This window comes from Haliaeetus leucocephalus, unplaced genomic scaffold (genome assembly GCF_000737465.1).
Source record: "Haliaeetus leucocephalus isolate CR32 unplaced genomic scaffold, Haliaeetus_leucocephalus-4.0 Scaffold1, whole genome shotgun sequence".
In the NCBI taxonomy this organism is placed as follows: Eukaryota; Metazoa; Chordata; class Aves; order Accipitriformes; family Accipitridae; genus Haliaeetus; species Haliaeetus leucocephalus.
Window position 1 is genome coordinate 23,390,269 of NW_010972437.1, and position 20,081 is coordinate 23,410,349.

Genomic DNA, 20,081 nt, shown 5'->3' on the forward strand with positions numbered 1-20,081 from the left:
GGGGGGGTGTGAGATGAATCAGAGGCTGGAAAAATTCAGCAAATATGCTTATTAACCATTTCTACCAGAGCATGCTTACGTTCTGCTCAAGTAAGAGCCGAGAACTAGAGAGCTTCCGTTACATATGCAGTTAGTGCCCATTTCCACTCCGTACAGAGACCAGTTAAGCTAGCTACAGAGTATAATTTACTTTTATTACAACCTTCAGTCTCTAATCTCAATTCCTAGCCTAAAGAAAGAAGTACTGGTAATGGCTACATGGCTACAGTGTGATTACAGAGAGGCACAATATTCTTGCCTTTTTTTTTTTCCTTTCTCTCTCTTTTTTTTTTTAATAATACAAATCCTAAGAGTGCCATGCAAATAGTCTAACTCTTGGGAATGAAAGGTAAGAACAATGTGATAGAAACAACTGCTGGTAAGTCTCATGTAACACAAATTTTTTACCCTGAAGAAGTAAACATGATAAATTGAGAAGGTTGCCTAATTCATGGCAATAAAGTTGTTATTTGACAAACCTCAGATTAGGTAACTTCAACAGTTATAGGAGAGTAACATAGCATTTGTAATTAAAAGTATTTGCCAGGAAATTCTGTTGCAATTATCAACCAATACTCAAACAGTAGAAATGCAAGAGGATATTACTGTTATCTGGAAATGCAATACATGCCTGACCATGCTCCAGTGCATGTTTGGGATTGCCAACCACCCATAGCAGGAGTTCCACATAAATATTTCACCATCTATACTTTGGAAGCCAGCCCCAATTACACTGTAGATATACCTAGGCTTCTGTATTTATATATAGCTAGACCTCTATTGCAGAGCAGGTGAAAACATGCAACTTGTGGAGGGTAATACTTCACACAGGATTTCCCAGACACTTCCAAAACAACTGTATTTGCACATCATTCATATATGGCACAGGCATCTGAAGATATCATACAGATGTAGCTAGCACAGTTTACAGATCTAGGGAGAGAGAAAATGTATTTTTTACTTGTCCCCTTCTTTTTCCCTGAGAGAGAAAAACATTTATTCTTACCAAACATAAGGAGAGAAACCAATCCTGCTATATCAGTGCCCTGGCTGAGAGTATTGTCAGCAAATTCCATCTAGACTAAAAACTTTAAGTCCCTGTGGTGTGTCAAATTTCTGAGACTTTAAGTTAAAAATGAGTTTGAACAGATTAACTAGCTGGGACTTGAAGATAAAGCTGGCCTCTCTGAAAGAAATGTGTTATACACAGTGTTAAGTGTGCTTCATTCCTCTTTGATTCAAAGGATGTAAAGGAGTTTTGTGAAAAGAGTCTTCAATAGGGTCTTTTCCTTTTAAAACTGTGGAAGAGCTCCAGCCAGCCTGTAGCATTGGCTTGAACTTTGTTTTTCTCCAAAGCAAGAACCCTTCAGTTTTCAGTGGCTTCCACATTTTTTTCCTCCTCCTTTTGCAAAATGTGCCAATGAAGTCAAGTGGGTTGTATTAACTTAACATTTTTCCAAACATTCACACTTAGGACCAAAAAAGGGAATATTTAATAAACATAACGAGGAATATGTTGGAATGTTGATCTTCTGATGATCATAAGAATTTTCAGTCATAAGGTCTAATTAAATATCCCAAGTTGGAAATGCTTCCAGTGACTGTTACGTCTCCTTGTTATCTGGTCAAACATTTTTAAGTCAGCCCAAGTGGCTTCTGTGCCAAAGTGATATTTTTAATGTGAAAAACACACATGTACAAGAGACTGCATTAAAATTCACCCAGGCTAGTGACATTTTGGCATCTCAAATTTAATCTGAAAGCATCAAACTATCTTTATGCACAGGGGGCTAACTGGCAATGAAACAGCTCTGCAGTGGTAATAATATGTGTTTGTTTATAACAAAATTTTTTAGTCTAAGAAAAAAATTGTCTGCGTGGTCTAGTATGGGAATTTGGACTACCATTGCTGACATTCTTGAATTTTGATGGAATGGGATTAAAGAGAAATAAAGACATCATGTAAGAGTTTTCCAAAAGTACCATGCGATGTTGTTATCCAAGAATAAAGCATTTTTGCCAAGATTAGGTAAAGAAAACAAAAATGAAACCCAGAGATAACAAATGACTAATTAACCACTTCTGATTAGGAGCAATAGAATTCCAGTAGCACTCAGATAATCAGAGCTGCTTTGTATTAACTGATAAAAAACCCCAAAACATTTTAAGAGACAATCAGTGCCCTAAGGAGGATCTCATATAAGTAGACAAGTCAGACAAAGGAATATCATTGTTTTAGAATTAGGGAACTGAGGCACAGAATAATTGTCTTGTTTGCAGCCAGTCTGTGGTAGGACGGTAATTGAACGCAGATCTCCTTACCACATGCACATTCTCTATCTATATTCCAACTGGTCAGCTGAGACAGCCTTTCATTACTGCTCTGTCAACATACCAAGAATTACACAAGACCATGAACATTTCATATGTTTGCTTCAAATCCACTTCTCCCACTACAGCATTTAAAAGCATGTAGCCAGTAAGCAAATACTTACATAGACACAATAAGTTCTCAAACCCAGAGAGCAGGTTGGAAGCTTACAGTCCATCTGAAGACTCCTCCCCCTGCAAAATTCCCACTGACTTTCTATTTTGGACTCCAGCTTCCTTTTGCAGGATCAAGTTTTTCTGTAAAAGGTCTTTAAAAAAATTTCCAGCTTTTCTTCCTATAGCTAGAAGATGAAGCTTCATTTACTTTAAGCCAAGATCTGCCATCTTACAGCATTCTTACTGTACCTTTCCTTGTACAGTGAATGACACTCACCTGTCCAAACACAGTAAACAGTATCATTCATTGAAAGAGTAAGACCATCATAGCACCCCTAAAGGCAGAATATGCAATTCTCAGCTTTACCAGCAACCAGCAGAAGCCAGGAATTAATCCTACTTGTAACTGTCAATATAGTCTTTGGAGAAATTAAGCAAGGAAATAACTACAGGGAAGTTTTGGGAGACCAAAGAAAGTTACAGTCTGGCCACTTATCTGAGCTCATTGACTCCAGATGAAAGAGGCAATTCACAGTCAAACTCCACTTCTAGGCTGTAACACAAGGGGGACACAAGGTATTCCCCAGCTCCTTCCAAAGCGAAGTCTTGTCTTTTATAGACCTGTGAAAATGCCTCACCCAGTGGGGTTTCACAGGCCTCCTGCAGTACAAATAACCGATCGCCCAAAGTCAGGCCATTTGCTTTACTAAACACAACCTTCTCCAAAGCATTTTTATGTTACACATTTGTGTATTCATATACATCTTAAGCTACTGGGAATGGGGGAGGAGAACTAAGTGTGAAGGCCTCCATTTGCTCACAGGACAAACAAGCAGCTCTTTAAGAACTTTGGCACATGGGCAGCGACATAAACAGCATTTCAGATGCTTAAAATGAGGAATAATGATAATAATAAGTAAAGGCAATAGAGAACATTTTGGTCTGCGCTTCTCTTTGCTTGAAATCTAGAACTCGTTTGATCTTACTTTGTGTGACAGGAAGCTTAGTCAGCACAAGGGAAATTTTACCAGTTAGGAAACAAATCTGTGATTCCTTAGAAACATGGGGGTGCCAAATCAGTATTTGTTACCCTCACGGCCTTTGGCGTAATGCTGCAGGTACAAGCATTAACAGAGGGATACTAGAGGATATAGGGTTCACCTACGTCGCTCTATGAAGAAAGAGCTGTGGGCAGAGAGCCTGACAGCATAGCTTGGCGCTGACGATGGTGCAGCCGCGTTAGCACAGCGCCGTGCCACCGACCTGGTACTTGCCAGAGTAGCACAACCACCGTGCAGTAAGCCGTGCGTAACAGCAAGACCCTAAATGGCATCTCTAAAGAGATGACTTAAGCTACAAAATAATTACTAATACTCTTTTAAAATTAATTGTGTTCATTTTGAAGACTCAGCCTTTGCTGGTGTCCATGGACACATTCAGATTCTTTCAAGTCATGCTAGTCAAGTCTCTGATCCCAGCGTGTCCTGTGGCAGGGAGTTCCATAATCTAGCCTCGTGCTGAGAAAATATATTTTAAACAAATATTAGCTACTGCCTGTCCAATACAGCTTATAAGAAAAAGAAATGGAAGAGTAATTTGTGCTGGCTTAAATTTTGCTTCTTACAAAAACACCTTGCCCCCTTCTTCCATTCCCTCCCCAGGGAAGGTTAAGGGGTGCCTAGAATCTGGGTGCAGGGCTGAGAACTACACGAGACATGTTCTTGTTCCCTTTTGGCGATTGCAAAGCAATGAGTAAATTACAATGGTCACATTCCTTATTAGTAAATACACGATTAATATATCCTTCTGCTGTCAGCATCTTACACCACAGAGGAGGCAGGTCTACAGTAGAACTTCAAAAAAGTATAACTGTTTGCCATGGCTCCAAGGCATTAAGGTAGTACAAACTCCAGGCAACCTCTCGTGTAGAAGGGAGGGAGAACGTGTTTAACAGTGCCCTCTCGTGACTGATGGAATAAAAAAACTCTGGTTACAAACCCGGTGGTCCACCGCATGTGGCGTGTTACATCGGCAGAGTGCTTTCAAGAAGATGTAGGGCAGCGTGCAGGTGAGCTAGTTTTTCATTATGGGTAGAAAATGAATTAACTATACACTAAACAAAATCAGTCCTTGTCTAGACAACTTCCAAAGCAGCAATGGGCTGACAGAAGGGATCGGTGAGCTCCATTTACCAGAAAATAGCAATGATCAGAGCTTGCTACATGGCAATTATTATTATACTGTTAGAAATTGCAGAGGACACAGTTGCATTTTTAATGTGACACCTAGGAAATGTCTTTTTGGGGACTAACGACCTACTTCGCATGCCTGCTAGCCTGGCACAACACCATCGGCATACGCACAACTGAATTTTCATTCCTGGAATTAGACCTTCTCCTCCATCTTCAGAGGAAGGGCTCCCTTCTCTGCTAGCAGTAGAACACGGCTCCCCAAGGAGAAGGAAAGTAGATGAAAAGCAGATGACTCTGCCACATGTTCACCCTTAAGCTAAGTACAGAATGACTTCAGAGTGTCCCTGAACTTTTGGGCTGAAAACGGGGAGAGGCTGAGCGCAAAAATGAGTAACAGCCCAGAGATACACATAGTACCAAAAAGAAATGCAACTGCTTTTTTCTCAGCTCTTTCTCTGTTTGTCTTCCTGGTCCCATCCCACATGCTCTGTGTAAAATAGACCATATCTGCTTGCTCACAGCACCGCTCTTCTAGTACAGTGTCACTATGAATTGCACTTCCAGGGCAGCTTCTTAGTACCAGTTATGCTCTTCCTTTCACCCATGTTAGGAAAACAGTCTTTTAAAAATAGCTTAATTGTCTTCCTTGCAGCAGAGAATCTGCAGACATCAAAGTTGGCATCTCTTTTCTCTGCAGCCCTGCAGTGAAACATTGGGTATTCAAGTCACCTCTGATCAAAAGAACTACTTTTGTCACGGGCTGCTTTACGCCCTTGTAGTTCCTAAATTTTTGGCAGCCAAATCCAAGTGAGTACACTTATAGTAAACACTTTGTTTTCACACAGCATTTATGCAGCTTGCTGTCTGTTCCAAGCTGTGCCAGCTCTGCAGGCTGCCCATCCCAGCCTCTGTAGCTGATCCCCAGCCCAGCATCAGGACAATCTGATCCTTGTCACACTGTAGTGTTAGCTCCTCCTGTGCATTGCAGGATGCATCACTGGTTTTTGGCAGATAACCAGACTAATTCCCTGGGCACCAGACTAATAAAGCTTGGGTTGCTGTTTATTTGTATTTCTTGACCAACTGCAATTTCAGATTCTAGGGGTATTTTCCTGCAGAGGGGAAATTTATGAGAGATCTTTACTGTATGGATTCTTTAATCTCAGACTACATGTGCAGTCTTGCAGCAGGCTTTCAGGGCACTTATAGTTCCCTCTCCTTTATCCAACTTCTAATTTTCATGAAACTTGTAGTAGCTTAATTATCCTGTTGTTTCCCCACTTCTGTCACATTAGCTTGAAATCAGACAATGAGTTCAAAAGCCATTAAGGGGACACAGACAGATACCAGGATCATATAAGCCTCATTTCCTTAACAAACTAAAGTAACAATTCAGATGGTGTCTGGTTCTCGTTGCTCACAGTCTAGACAAAACAGGCATACAGAGGGCAGGCAGGGTATTAGAGCTCAAATTTATTTTTATCTTTACTCCATTTTCACAGAAAAGAAATTGTAACTTCACGATAATTTCAAGTGGTTTTAGGGACAGCTCAAGAGAATGGTTACAGAAGTAGCAGCTTTTCATTTCTATGTTTTCACATTTATTCCAGCATAGGACAATACCGATCAAACATCAGGAGTGTCTAAATGCAGCTCTCATTAGATGGATACCCATTGCAGACAGCACTGATTGTCAAAGCCATTTTGATTTTTAGAAGCAATCTCTAAATTGTCTTTTGGGGCTAAGCAATCTTCCCACTAGTTCCAGATGATGAGGAAGAAATCAGTATTGGGACATTAAAAAATAAATATTATATAAAAGTTGCAAATAGATCAATAGGTCTATGTGTGGTGGCAGGACACGAGCAGTAACCTGCAAACTAATGCTGAGTTTGAAATGGGGGAAAAAAAAAGAGGGAGAAAAGCAGACAAAAGAGAGCTTTAAAGTACACTCCAATGTCACAGCTGAAGGACTCCACCATCAGAAATAAAAAAGGAACATAGATGGATATTGCTTTATAAGTGCTCATAAAAAATGGATGTGCAGTGAGACAGCTATAATAAGCTGAATGCTGTGAGTTAATCCATACTTTTTTTCACAAGAGCACTGAAGCTAATACATACTGGCATTAGCTTCGGTAATTACTCCATGCAGGTGCATACATTTGCTATGCCTGTAGCCAGCTTTGATGCTGCTCCAACACAAGCTGTTAGCTGGGAAAGGAAGGCGGCTGTGGGTAGGTACTTTGTACCTGGCATTCATTAAGACATTCAGTTTATATCCCTGCTGCAGGAGCTAGAATTTGACTTCAGTGAAAGTGTGTACTTTGTGGATTTTGTTTCTGGGAGTGTTTGATACAGAAAACTAATGTTCTGTTATTCCACCAGAAGGATTAACAAAATATTAGAGTCTTTTAAAAACAATGTTGTGGCTGTAGGATTTTTTTTGCCTCTAGATGCATACATGTGTAAATATACATATGTATATGTGTGTGACTGCCTTTAGCACTAAGGCAGTATTTAGTCATTAAGCAGAGGACTGAGGTCTTTCCAAGCCTTAATCCAGAAAAAGGCTGCTAGTTTGCTGCTCTGACCTCCAAAACAGACTAAGATGTCATTGCAATGCAGATACCAACTCTGATTATTATTTTCAAAAATAATTCTTTTGAATGAGCTTGAAGTATTAGAAGATTGATGGCTGTGACAGCTCAAAGGGCTAAATATGTTTTTGGTGAACTACAGAAATAAAGGAGTGGAGCAGAGTGGAGCAGAAATATCGTAACCAGCAGACTCTTCCAACGAACACTATTTTCAAGCTTTTCCCAAATTTTCAGATATGTACTAACCACAGCTCGTTTACATCCCTGGACCTCTGGTGTCATTTCATCAGGCTGGATGTTTCTACTGGAGTCTTGCAAAATGTCTACCATAAAGATGAAGAACTAAAACCAGGCCCAAAATAAGACAATAGTAAAGATGTGAGATCCAGATGAATTATGATAATGTATGGCTGTTGATCAGTATGCTTGCTGGAACAAATGAGATTCAGTGTTTCTCCCGCACTCAGTAACCTACTTCTATACAGAAAGTGTCTCTTGAAAGGTACCTTGATAGTTTTATAAAGCGGGGTGTGTTTTTTTTTTAAGATCTAGAAGTATTTCTGCTACATCTTAATTATTCTTAAATCAGATTATTGCTCAAACTACTTATCTCACTAGTAATGCTGATTTAGCACCCCGATGGGCCACGTTCTCAGAAATGATGAGTGTTTCAATAGAAAGAACAACATTGCTGACCAACTACAGTTTCTAGATAGGAGTGAGAAGCATAGAAGAGGAACAGACATTTCCATATGTGAAAAGAAAGTGTCAGTCTCCAGATTTGCCAATTCCCAATGCTTTTGTAGACATTAAAAAAAATCAGTTACAATTTTACCCCTTAATGAAAAAGAGAGAGGCTTCCTACCAGCTGTCTTTGAATACATAAAAGTTGGAAAACAGGCTCACTTCAGCTGAAACACTGCATTCATTTCACCCTGAAACATCCAAAAGGCTGGGGTTAGAAACAACCAAAAAAGACTCCAAAATCAACCCCCAAAATAAACTGCAGAAAAAACCCCCTCAGCCTATATGTTTTGCTGCCAGAGTTTCATTTTCAACTGGAACTGTTTGACATGTTTATATGTTGCACATATTGCTTTTATCCTGGAGTACAAGTTCATTAGTAACATAAATATGTCTCTCATGTTAGCTGAAAATTGGAAATTAGAGGTAGCCTAGTCACATCAAAGTGAAATGTTTTCACCACATCTATGCAGCTCAAGAAATATTTTAATTTCTTTACTACAGACTTACAATGTAATTTGGTTTGGGCAGAATTCTGTATCTCAGCTTCCCTGCTTTTAAATGGAGGTTCTAACAATAATTAATTACACATTTTCTTTGCCTATTTGTACTAGACTTTCAGGACTATAAGATTTACACTGTCTTTTTCTCTATCCCTCTTCTTCTAAAACAGAATCTAGTTTGCAGTCTTTTAACCTTATAACAATATGAATAATCATGTTGACTTAACAGAAAAATGGCCTTAATTAATTAACAGAATAAGCTAGAGACAGACTCAGATTGAAATCCTATTCATCACTAGAGGCATTCAAGTGCTAAATGATTTGCAACAAATCTTGTAATAAAAGCTTTAACAGTTTCTCTAGTGCAATAGATTTTTTTCTCTGAGAACATTTCAAATTAATTTTTTATATGTCTAAAGAACTGAGCATGTGAATGAATTAGTGTATTCACGGAACTATGGCTTTTAATAAGTTAATCTCATTAAGGCGAGTGTAATGATAGGTTGAAAACAACAATTAATCAAATAGATCTAAAAACACATGCTAACCAAAAAAACCCCCCATGCTTTCATTATATATTAAAAACTGCCTAAGTACTAACAGATTGACTGTTGCTAACACATCTCTACCTGAGTTTTTAGGGTCTACAGCTGCTATTGGAAAGCCCATTTCCTCTTTACACACAATCTTTATCCAACACATCAGCTTTGTCCAGAACTCATTTGGCTTCAATAAAGCTGAATAACAAATTTTAGCATTTTTATGCAAGTAACATCATCTGCTTTTAATGTGGCTGTGCATGTGTGCAGTCTAGAGCGGAGGTAATTAAGAGGGGACAGTAGGATTGTGAAATTATGTATGGTACCAGAGAAAGCATGTCAAGCCATCCCATTATCTTACCTGCCAGTACAGGACTATGGAATACCAACTGAAACTTCAAGGCAACGTATTTACAACTGAACAAAATACCACTTACTATCAATCACAGAATATAAATAGCTTCCAAAGCACTCTGTCTCATTTTGTTGAAGCCAAAAGGCTAAAAGAATTTAAAAAAAAACCCACTTAGCTCCTTATTTGGGTATTAAGAATTTCTCTAGTTTTGTTATAGATTATATGAGCGCATACAGGATATAAACTCATGGTTCAGGATTTACCACTAGTTGCATAGGAGCACTATAGCCAGATTGAAAGTTCTTTAAAAGACAGGAAACATAGATGCTGTGATGCAGAGCCAAACTTAACTCTAAAAAAAATATTTAGGGGGAGAGAAAACAGAAAAATAATGAAATGTTAAATTTACAGTACATTGGGAATTATTGCAAAGTGATTAGAAGCACGTCTGAAAACAATAAAAGAAGGAAAATATAGGTTTGGAAAATATAAATTAATACATCTAAGAGAAAATAATCTTGTCAAGAGGTAGGGAGGAGCTTGGGAAGCTCCACTAGTTAAAAAAAAGCTTAAAAGTTTTGCTGAACAATGTCATGAACAGCAATGTGGCATGGCAACAGAAAATCAAAACGCAAAATAAAAGGAGTAGTCTGGAGAAGTACCGACCGTGCAGGTAGGGTGTCACTGCCAAGGGAGGGCTGGCTCCCTACATGCCTCTGGGATGGCTGTCTCTGGAGCGCTGTGTTCAGGTCTGGGCACTTCAGTCATCGCTCCGGGGCTGACATCTTGAAAGCGTGTCAGAGGACATTGTGTAGGGGCTGGAACCTGACTCAGGAGCAAAGGGAGTAAGTTACTCAACAGTTTGGGTAAATTGTGCCTACTGGAGCAGTCAAAAAGTCACTAACAATAATATTTAAATAGTGTTAGATGATGACAGTCTAGGGCGTCCCGATGTCACTGGTTATCTCTCCACTTTCTATCCCTTGCTTGAGGGCATTATTAACATCTGGCTTCTCTGTGTCTTGGAAGGTGATGCCACTAGTCCCCAAAATGACCTTTACAAATTGATGAGAAATTATCCCGTCCCCCAGTATCCCAGATATGCCTTGGATTGCAGGCACCCAAGGGCATTATATCGGCACTACTGTTTGAATTAGATTTGATGTTCCCAAAGAAACAGCATACCTCATGCCTGCTAGAGCTAATTGGAATCCTTCGTGGGGCCAGGCATGCTTCAACAGAAAACAAAGGCATTCTAGCAACATTTCTTTGAAAATAAAATTACAGAGGAGAAGCCTGAAAGTAATAGAATATAAATGGTAACTGTGAAGTTGTCCCTCAGGTGTTTCAGTGACTCAGCCATCCTGGAAATGGAAAGATGGTCAACCTAACCAGCCAGCTGTCTGCTGCTGTCAGTTGTGCAGAATGTTTTTTCCTCCTTTATCTACAAAAGAATTTTTCTCCCTATCTCATCTGACTTTCTATCTCTCTCATACCTGTTTTTAGTCCCAGCCTGACTCTCACTGCCATTCACTGTCACTGTAATAAGCTGGGCCCGAGCCCTTTCCTTAAGCACTGAGGGAAGAGATGGTATGCCTAGATATGTATATCTAGCAAGAACAGCAGTATTATCTTACCCTGCAATCTTTAGAGCATTCATTCATGCTTAAATGACTTTTTAGATGATCAGAATGATACCGGGAGAGCTACAAAGCTTCAAAAGTCATACAACATACCAAGTTTTTACTGTATGTATGTCTTACAAGACTTACAGTCTTTGCTTTGAGCTCTTCAGGAAAACTGCATATCAGATGTAATGATGCAGGCAGCAGGTGCAGCACTAGAACTCAGTGGTGCAGGAGAAAGACCTTTCCCAGGGCAGCTCCAGCTCTACATGGGAATTTTTCCTGAGAGACCAGAACCATCACAGTCACCGACTTGCACCTTCTCCAGAGGTCTAGGGCATATTTTAAGCTTGTCTTTCACCAAAACATATAAATTAGTTGAAAAGAAAATAAATAGGACAAAAGCATGATTTGCTACAAATGTGTTTGGTACATCCGATGCTCAAAAGATTTCTGACAGAGTCCCGCTGTCAGACAAACCATACGATCACATGCTTATGAAAAATACTGCTGAAAACTGGAGTTTAGCAAGAAGTTTAACAATAATTCGTTGTTCAGCCTAATTAGAAAAAGTGGGAATATTCAAGGAACTCCTCAGTACAAGTAATATAAAGCTACCAGGAGCTGTTCCTGAATGCTAACTCCTGGGACCCTATAGCTACGTTGGCATTTGCCAACCAAAACAGAATGTGGTGGAGTGGAATCATAGAATCGTAGAATGCTTTGGGTTGGAAGGGACCTTAAAATCATCTAGTTCCAACCCCTCTGCCATGGGCAGGAACACCTGGAAGTGTTTTGATTTACACCCGTCTCAACAAATGAACTGTCTGTCGTGGTTTAACGCCAGCTGGCAACTAATCGCCGCACAGTTGCTCGCTCATTTCCCCCCCCAGGTTGGAATGGGGGAGAGAACAGGAAGGGTAAATGTGAAAAAGCTTGCACATTGAGATAAAGACAGCTTAATAGGCAAAGCAAAAGCCACGCACAGAAGCAAAGCAAAACAAGGAATTCATTCACCACTTCCCATGGGCAGGCAGGTGTTCAGCCACCTCCGGGAAAGCAGGGCTCCATCACGTGTGACAATTACTTGGGTAGACAAAACGCCATCACGCTGGACATCCCCCCCTTCCTTCTTCCCCCAGCTTTATGTGCTGAGCATGATGTCATATGGTCTGGAACATCCCTTGGGTCAGTTGGGGTCAGCTGTCCCAGCTGTGTCCCCTCCCAGCTTCTTGTGCCCCCCCAGCCTCCTCGCTGGTGGGCTGGGGTGAGAAGCAGAAAAGCCCTTGGCTCTGGGTAAGCACTGCTCAGCAATAAGGAAGCCATCCCTGGGTTATCAACACTGTTTCCAGCACAAATCCAAAACATAGCACCATACTAGCTACTATGGAGAAAATTAACTCTATCCCAGCCAAAACCAGCACATAAACACAAATAAAGTTGGTACTCTATGCTTTTTATTTATTTTTTTGTAGGGATGGTCAAAGGGTTACCAGAAAGATAAAGGTATAGGGTCCAGAAATCTGTTGCTGTAGCAAAATCTTGCTTATGTTTTCTTGGCTTGTCTTACAGGTAACAATTTTAACATTCTTTCAATTACTTGTTCTGTGTTTCTTAGGTCTTTATTTAATCTCCAAAGCCTTTGCTTCACTGAAAGTACATACTGTAATGATAACTCTAGTGAAGAGTTGTATATACTCTTACGTTATGTATAAAGCCTCTTTAGAGGTAGAGTAATATATTTCTGTGGCTTAGTTTTGAAATGTGTAAGAGGAAACTGTTCATTTTGCTCTCATTGTTAAAATGTGTTTAGCTTTATATAGAGCTTATCTCTGTCATCAGGGTTAAGGCAGTGATTTGTGTTTGTCTTTACATAGTGACAGAATGAGTGGCCAGGAAAGCAAAGCTTTCATCTTCAAAAACCCAAAATAAAGCTCTCTAGCTTGTAGTAGTGATGCCACATGGCTGGGGTGATTTTTACAGTATTTCTTTAAAACTGATTTTCTATCACTAGGTACAGGTTATGGCTGAAAAGGGTAAGAAGAACTTTTTTTTTTAATTTAAAAACCATGCCTCAGTTTCATATCTTTTTGGATTGTGAGTAGCTTCACTAATAAATATCAGTCCTTGATCTGACTGGAAGCAGATTCAGAACGGCTGTGCAAAGGCAGCCCTTTAATGTTGTAATAAATGACTGATTTGAGTACATTTCTTACTAGCAAACAGTTTCTTCATTCCAGAAGCACCAGATGTGTAAACCTGCATTTATCACAAAGTCTCAAATCTTTGTTCATTTGTGTTAACCTTTCCTGTACAAAGGAAAGCTCTCTCTGGTAAGAAATGGATCAGGAGATGTCATCTAGGTACTGATCCCTCGAGGGAAGTGATGATAAAAGAATAACATAGCAATTCTGAATTAACCAACAAAGTGCACACATAAGGGTTGCACAGTTTTCAATGTGGTGATTGTCACTAGTTGTGCTCTATCTGTAGATAAAATATTTGCTGCCCTCAGCAAAGGAAGCTAAAGAGTATGGAGTTAAATTTTCTCCTTAACTATTCTGGGATGACCCTTTAAGTCCTCTCCCACCTGTGGAAGAAATAACTTTTCATTAAAATTTGGATGCCCCTCTAGTAGTAGTCCTAGTATTTTCTAGATCAATGGAAGCCTTCTGTAAATAAATTGGGACTGAAGCATGAGAATATTGCAATTTATTATCAATTATGGGTGGAGTAGGAAGAACAGAATAACTGCAAGCTCAGTTAAAGCATCCCTTCAGCTATTAGTTTCTCTATTAAATAGTGTAAGCACTGAATAATCTAACAAACACAGGTCCTGACCCTAAACCTGAGATGCAGACTGCCTTCACAGGCTTGGAGCCCAGATACTTACACTGATCTCAAGCACACAAACTTTTATGCGCATTCTTTGGGGAACTTGGCTTGGAAATAGAGTGTCCCTGGAAGTTAGAGCCATGATTTATAATGAACTACCCACAGACATTCAGATGCTATTATGGTAAGAATTTGTTTCCTCCAGTGGGTAACCGAGGAAGACTCTTATCCCAATAAGGGCTGCATTGGAAGGAAGATGGGAGCAGAACCACACACAACATGATATTTGCAAGGAGAGAATTATGGCAGGAAGGAAAGGGAGAGGCTTTAATATATAAGCATAAAGCCACAAAGATTAGACCAAGAAATACACAACTACTCCAGAAAAAAAATGCACAGTCTTCTCAATGTTAATGGAATGATGTTTCCAGATTTGATCAACTCTAAGTGCAATAATGCACAGAAGGAATGCATTAATTGTAATCTTGATGTAATTGTCAATATTTGCAAGAGGTGGATGGAAACAACAAGACTAGTTAATGTCCCCTTAAACTGTCAAAATAACTCCTTTAAAATCCTGCAAAACCACAAATATGAAATCTTTAATGACTAGGCGTACTACACAGCCAGACTGTCTAGAGCATAAGCTGAGAATGATCAACTTCAAGCCTTGTGACCCAAGTAATGAATCTTCTTGAAAGCCTGTAAAGTAATCTTCAAAAGGAGAAGGGTTTTTTTTTCACTAATTTTTGGAGCCCTGACCAATTTTTCAACAAAACCCAGGCACTGTAAAATGACTTTCATTTGCAGGCCTCCCAGGTCTCTGTAAAAGGAAAACTAGTCTTTCAGTACATTTAGGCTAGGTATGTTCCTATTTAAAAGGTGAAGAAGCTGCTGCTCCGTTACTTCAGCAGAGGGGATCCAGCTGAAGAAGCCAACTAGGGGAAAAATTCTAGACTTTCAGAAGTGGTCTCTGGATTTTAGAAGCAAAATGTTTCTCATTGTGGCTTCTGTGGGATGAAATGACTGATGAAACAGTGTATTTGGAAGATGTGGCCAAATCCGAAGTAACCACTTTCTGCAGCATGGCTGGATGACAACGGCTTTTCTTGTAGCTGGGTAAAACAGTGTTTTAGAGATGCCCAGAGCTCTTTACAAAGGAAGAAAATTGAACCAGCATCAGATAACTTTTAGAAATAGTCCCTTTTGTACTGTCATGGGCACAAAATGTAGCAAGATCATACCTGAAGACCTTTAAGCAAGAAGGGGCTAGTACTGCAAGCACAGCACTGCGTCCTATCACTTTTGGAACCTTTGGTGGAAGCCTCTATGAAGGCCGACAGAATAGATTTAAAAAACATCTCAGTAATTTAAAATATTAATGGTGAACATGTGTTGTAACTGCAGTTAATTAAGTGTTGATAAAAGAATCTGAGCGTAAACAATTACACACTCCCTAGAATATTTCCTGAGTGGCACTAACAATAGCAGCTCTTCCGTACATGGCCTGAGACAGTCTGCATGAGCAGCGTCTGAGGCTCCTCGGCGGGTTTGTGGTGATGATTCCTGCTCTTGTTTCCACAGCCAACTGCGAGAAGAGAGGCTCTGCTACAGCAGAGTGAATGCGCTCGGAGCCTGGTTCTCGAAGCAGTGCTCTCTCTGGGGAGGATCTCAGCCCTTTTGTAAGGATGAGGGTCGGGCTATGAGATGGCAGAGACAAGAGTGGAGTAAAGACAGCGATGGCAGGCGAGGGAGTGTTCAGCGTGCGTTCACCAAACACAGTGAATGAATGGGGCTGGGCTGTGACTCCTCGGTCCGTACGCGCGCTGCCGGCTGTTGTCTCGGTTGACATGGCAGTTGGCATTGCTGCCTATGCTGGCAGAGGGAAGGGAGGTATTTGTGAGTCCTTGAGATGGGGCAGCTCAGAGGCTTCTTAACACCATAGCAGTGGTTGCAGGACCTGTTCAGGAATGCTCCTGGGAAGAACTAGGACGTTTGAACAGGTAAATGCCTGTATTTGCTCAGCATATGTTACACTGAGCAAATTGGATTGATGATGAATAGTTTTTTAAAATAAAAACAGCAAGCGCTTTTGAAAGAACTCACTTTAAAATTGATCTGAGCTTGTCATTCCTTAGGCAATGGCTGCTATGAAAGCAATCGCTTAAACTGTAGCTTCATTACTTACAGGGAGGCTCCACCACTCACTCGCACAGAGGGTCATGATTTAAAAGCTGGACTAGGTGGCAACATTCCTGTGTGCTTGGTGTTGCAGAGGGAAGGTGAAAGTCAGTAGCCCTTAAATTTCAAGCCCTGGCCCAGGGACCAGTGTGAGACATAAAAACGCCATGCTGAAAAATCCTTTCAAGAGAAACACAAACTTTGGTTGGAGATAACGCTGGTGCTGGAGAGAGCCCAGTGTCATGGTGAACTGCTGCATCTCCACAGATTGGGAGGGAAGGGGGAGGAAGGTTGAGGGAATGTATGGGAACATCTGCACAGAGCAATAATTCTGTGTTATCTGTCTGAAGTCTTGGGGGGCAGAGCGGAGCTCTTGGCCGTGCTTCGCTTGTGTTTCTTGGAAAGGGGGCACTGGGGCAAGGGTGATATTGGGATGATCTTAGTTCTGAGACTAACTATGAAAGAGAACTGGCATTCCCTAGGGGAATAACGAGAACCTGAAACTGGTGTTAAAGCTATTTATATTCTAGATTATGCCAAGAAAAATATTTTACACTTAGCTTAATATCATAATTGCAAGTCCAAAACCATCACTGCTAGCTTCTAAATACAGAATAGAATCTGGGAGGAGGCAGTAAGAAAATATATGTTTTGGCTGTATGATTGCAGCAGAGGAGTAGCCAGAATTCATCATGGGCTTGGACAAAACCAGGAGTCTTAAAAGAAATAATACTTCTAAGTAGTCTTTAGACATGCAAATGCTTAAAGGGCCTATAAACCACATAATGTTAACTGTAGCACAGAAGGCCACTACACTTCAACTAGTTTAAGCTGCTCTTTTTCCAGTCAGTAAAGCACCATTTTTACACTGTCTTTGGAGCACAGTGTAAAAACTTCAGTAATGGATGTTCGCATGCGTGCAAAAAAGAGATTTTCAACATGTGTCATTGCTGGTGAACTTGCAATACTACTGGTGTCACTTCATGACTAGGGGTTGTTGCCTGGCTGTGCACTCTGACTGAAGTCTTGTGTGTGGCCAGGACAAACGTTTAAGAGTACAACTGGAGAACCTATGCGATAATATTCTCTCCACTCTGTGTCCCGATAAACAGAATACGTCTGCAAAAGCATTTGGCTCTCAGTTCAGCTTGGTGTTTCATCTTCAAACAGCACATGAAATCATTCACTGAAGGTACATTTCGGTAAGACCACAGCATCTGTGTAGATCTGAAGTTCACAGCTGACACATCACCATGTAACTGCGGCACTTCTGTCAAGCATTGGAAGGGAAAGCAGTGTATGACCATGGGGATCAACTAACCCACATGTGCACAAAGATAATCTGATGAATACAGCTCTCTTCACAACTGCGCCATAGTTTACTGGGAAGCCTTTCAGGACTCCTGACAAGTGTAATAGGATTGTCAACAACTGAAGGTGCGGACTGCTTACAGAGAGGTACCCTTCCCTTGCCGACGCAACAGTAACACATGAAAAGAGCTAAGGTGAATACACTTACAAAGACTGTTAAAGATTGCAGAAACAGTCCATTTTCACAGATTAAGAGAAATCTGGAGACTAAAACCTGAGAAAACTACTTTCTTCTCCACCAAAAAGATTTCTTAGTTTATGCACTGTGTGTGCATGTATCATATATGCACAAGTGTGCAACTTTTTAAAAAAAAAAAACCAAACACATAAACTATTCTTATGGTGAAGAAAGACCTGATCAAACATAATATTAATTGAAGGCTGGGGGAAAGGACAGGTTGTTCTGTTCAGGCTCCTGTCCAGTTACAGCTCAAATCATAAGAACAGTCATGGAAGCTACTGTCACTCTTGATTTCACCTTCAAAACGGGTAGGCTAAAGTAAGCTCAGCAATAAGACCTCATCTGCTATTTGTTTGACTCCCCTGTACCTAAGGCTCTGCAGGCAAAACCCCTGACTCATTCACAAAAAGACTACTGAATATCCCTGAATCTGGCTGAAGGAAAATTGACTCTAGGATTTCATTGTGCAAATTACTGAAGGGATTCCCTGAATTTTGGGGAAGATGGACGCTAATCTCTAGAACAATTTGCATTAATCTTGATCAAGAACCACTTGAGATGGCCTGCCTGAGCTTAATCAGAAGCAAGTCATTAATGTGGGTAGTCTGATCTACCTAGGATCGTTTAGAGGTAAATCTGTTTGGACTGAATTGTCTGTCATACCCACTTTAATACCCCAAAGCTGACTTGACATTCTCAACTCTTCTTGTAGGTTCTGGTTCTGGTGTGGTGGTAGGTATGCAGACCTGTCCTGGCTGGCCCATTCAAACTTGAATAATCCTCTGCCTTATTTGGGGAGATTATTGAAGTGACTAAACCTATGAATTTTTTTTTTTTCCTTAATCTGTTTCTCTGATTTAACCAGCCAGATTCTAACCAGGGAAATGTTTGTTTCCCTTCTAAGGAAAAAAAAATTCACCCTTGTTAAGGATGCCTGCATAAGTCAATGAATTAAGAAAGATACTTGAGGTACCAGTAGCAATCACTGCTACTTTGCAAAATGCACTGTGAGCTGTAAAAACTTCCTTCCATACAGAGTTGAATGATGTTGCCACTTGACCACAAGTGGTGTCCCAGGTAGCTCATTTACACACGCAGATGCAGCACTGGCTTCACTTCAGCATGTAAGGCATCTGTGTTCCTTATGAAGTCTTTGATCGACTTGGACACAGTAGTAAGGCAGCAATCTTTTGTGTCTGCAGGGAGCTATCACCATTCTCCAGTTCTTTGAATGAGGCACTGGACTATAGACACTCATTGCTCAAGAAGTCAGAGCAGGGAATTATATGTGGGTTAAACTCAGGTATCCTGAATTCCAGGGTATTGCCCAATCTTTTCCCTTTTCCATAAGAAAAAGGGTTCATAAAAGGAAAATGACTGTTAAGAGGTTGACGAAACGTATTTTAAGAGTTCCCTTCCTTTCCACATCACCAGAAAGCACAGATGTCAACTTCACAGAACATGGTTTGTAAAAATGAAACTCCTGTATCTTCTCTCTGTAGCTACAAGAAAAATCTACAGGAGGCTACATGATCACTGAAGTCGCAGCTGCTGAGCTGTTCCTTGTAAATTAATCCTTGGAACAGGAGACACATTTCAAAGCAGCTATTACTGAAGATAGAACAATGATTTCATCCTGAATATACACATTTCATATATCCCTTATATGTGGAGGCTGATACCATGATGGACAGAACCTGAAACCAGCTTTGCTGGCCAAGTTGGAAAGTTCTGCTGAATAATTGTTCGGCTGTATGATCAGATAGCTACCTGTGATAAAAACTCCTCAGCCCAACTAGTTGGACTTCTCTCAACTTGGCATCATAAGGCTTGATTGTAAATCTTTGTAAATACTGAAAATATACTATAACTTATTTTATAACTACTTCCAATACACTGGAAGAAAATCTTAAGCTGTTTTTTCCATGATCACAGTGAAACAGCAGGTGTGGAAGAACAGGCCTTTGGACATGGAGATGGTTCCTTTTTGAACTGTCTCTGATATCTCATAGCTGTTTATGCTGCTGTTAACCTTGCTCATTCAAACATCACCTCCTGGCTACAGAAGCTGAGGAACAACAGCTGGTTGCCCTTTGTCTGATCCTTCAGCTCTGAGTAAGGTCCATGCTCTTCTGAGACAATGTATCTACCTGAATTTAAATATTACCTTTTTTTTTTCCTTAGAAACAACAGCAAAATTCCATATGCAACACAAAAATGACTTGCATAGTTGACACTGTGGCCCAATTCATTACTGTATTCTCTCGCCCCTTCCAAGCTATCCTAAAGTATCCTTAACAAACCTGGAACAGAAATGGAGCTTGAATTCTGTCGCAAATACACTTTGACTCCTCTACCTGTCATGACTGTCCCTTGTAGCAATGTGTCCAAAACCAGAAGTCAAAGGAAGATTGCATTGCTGTTATTGG

The 20,081-nt window shown here is 40.3% G+C and overlaps 1 long non-coding RNA gene across 1 annotated transcript; it reads right to left on the bottom strand.

Moving 5' to 3' along the window:
• Positions 1–7,934: 7,934 nt before the first annotated feature.
• Positions 7,935–11,362, bottom strand: LOC104832605. Its single transcript, XR_774433.1, has 3 exons — positions 11,232–11,362; positions 10,126–10,284; positions 7,935–8,253 (listed from the first exon to the last, which is right to left on the bottom strand). It is a non-coding gene; the product is annotated as an uncharacterized LOC104832605 (long non-coding RNA).
• Between the last annotated feature and the right edge of the window lie 8,719 nt (positions 11,363–20,081).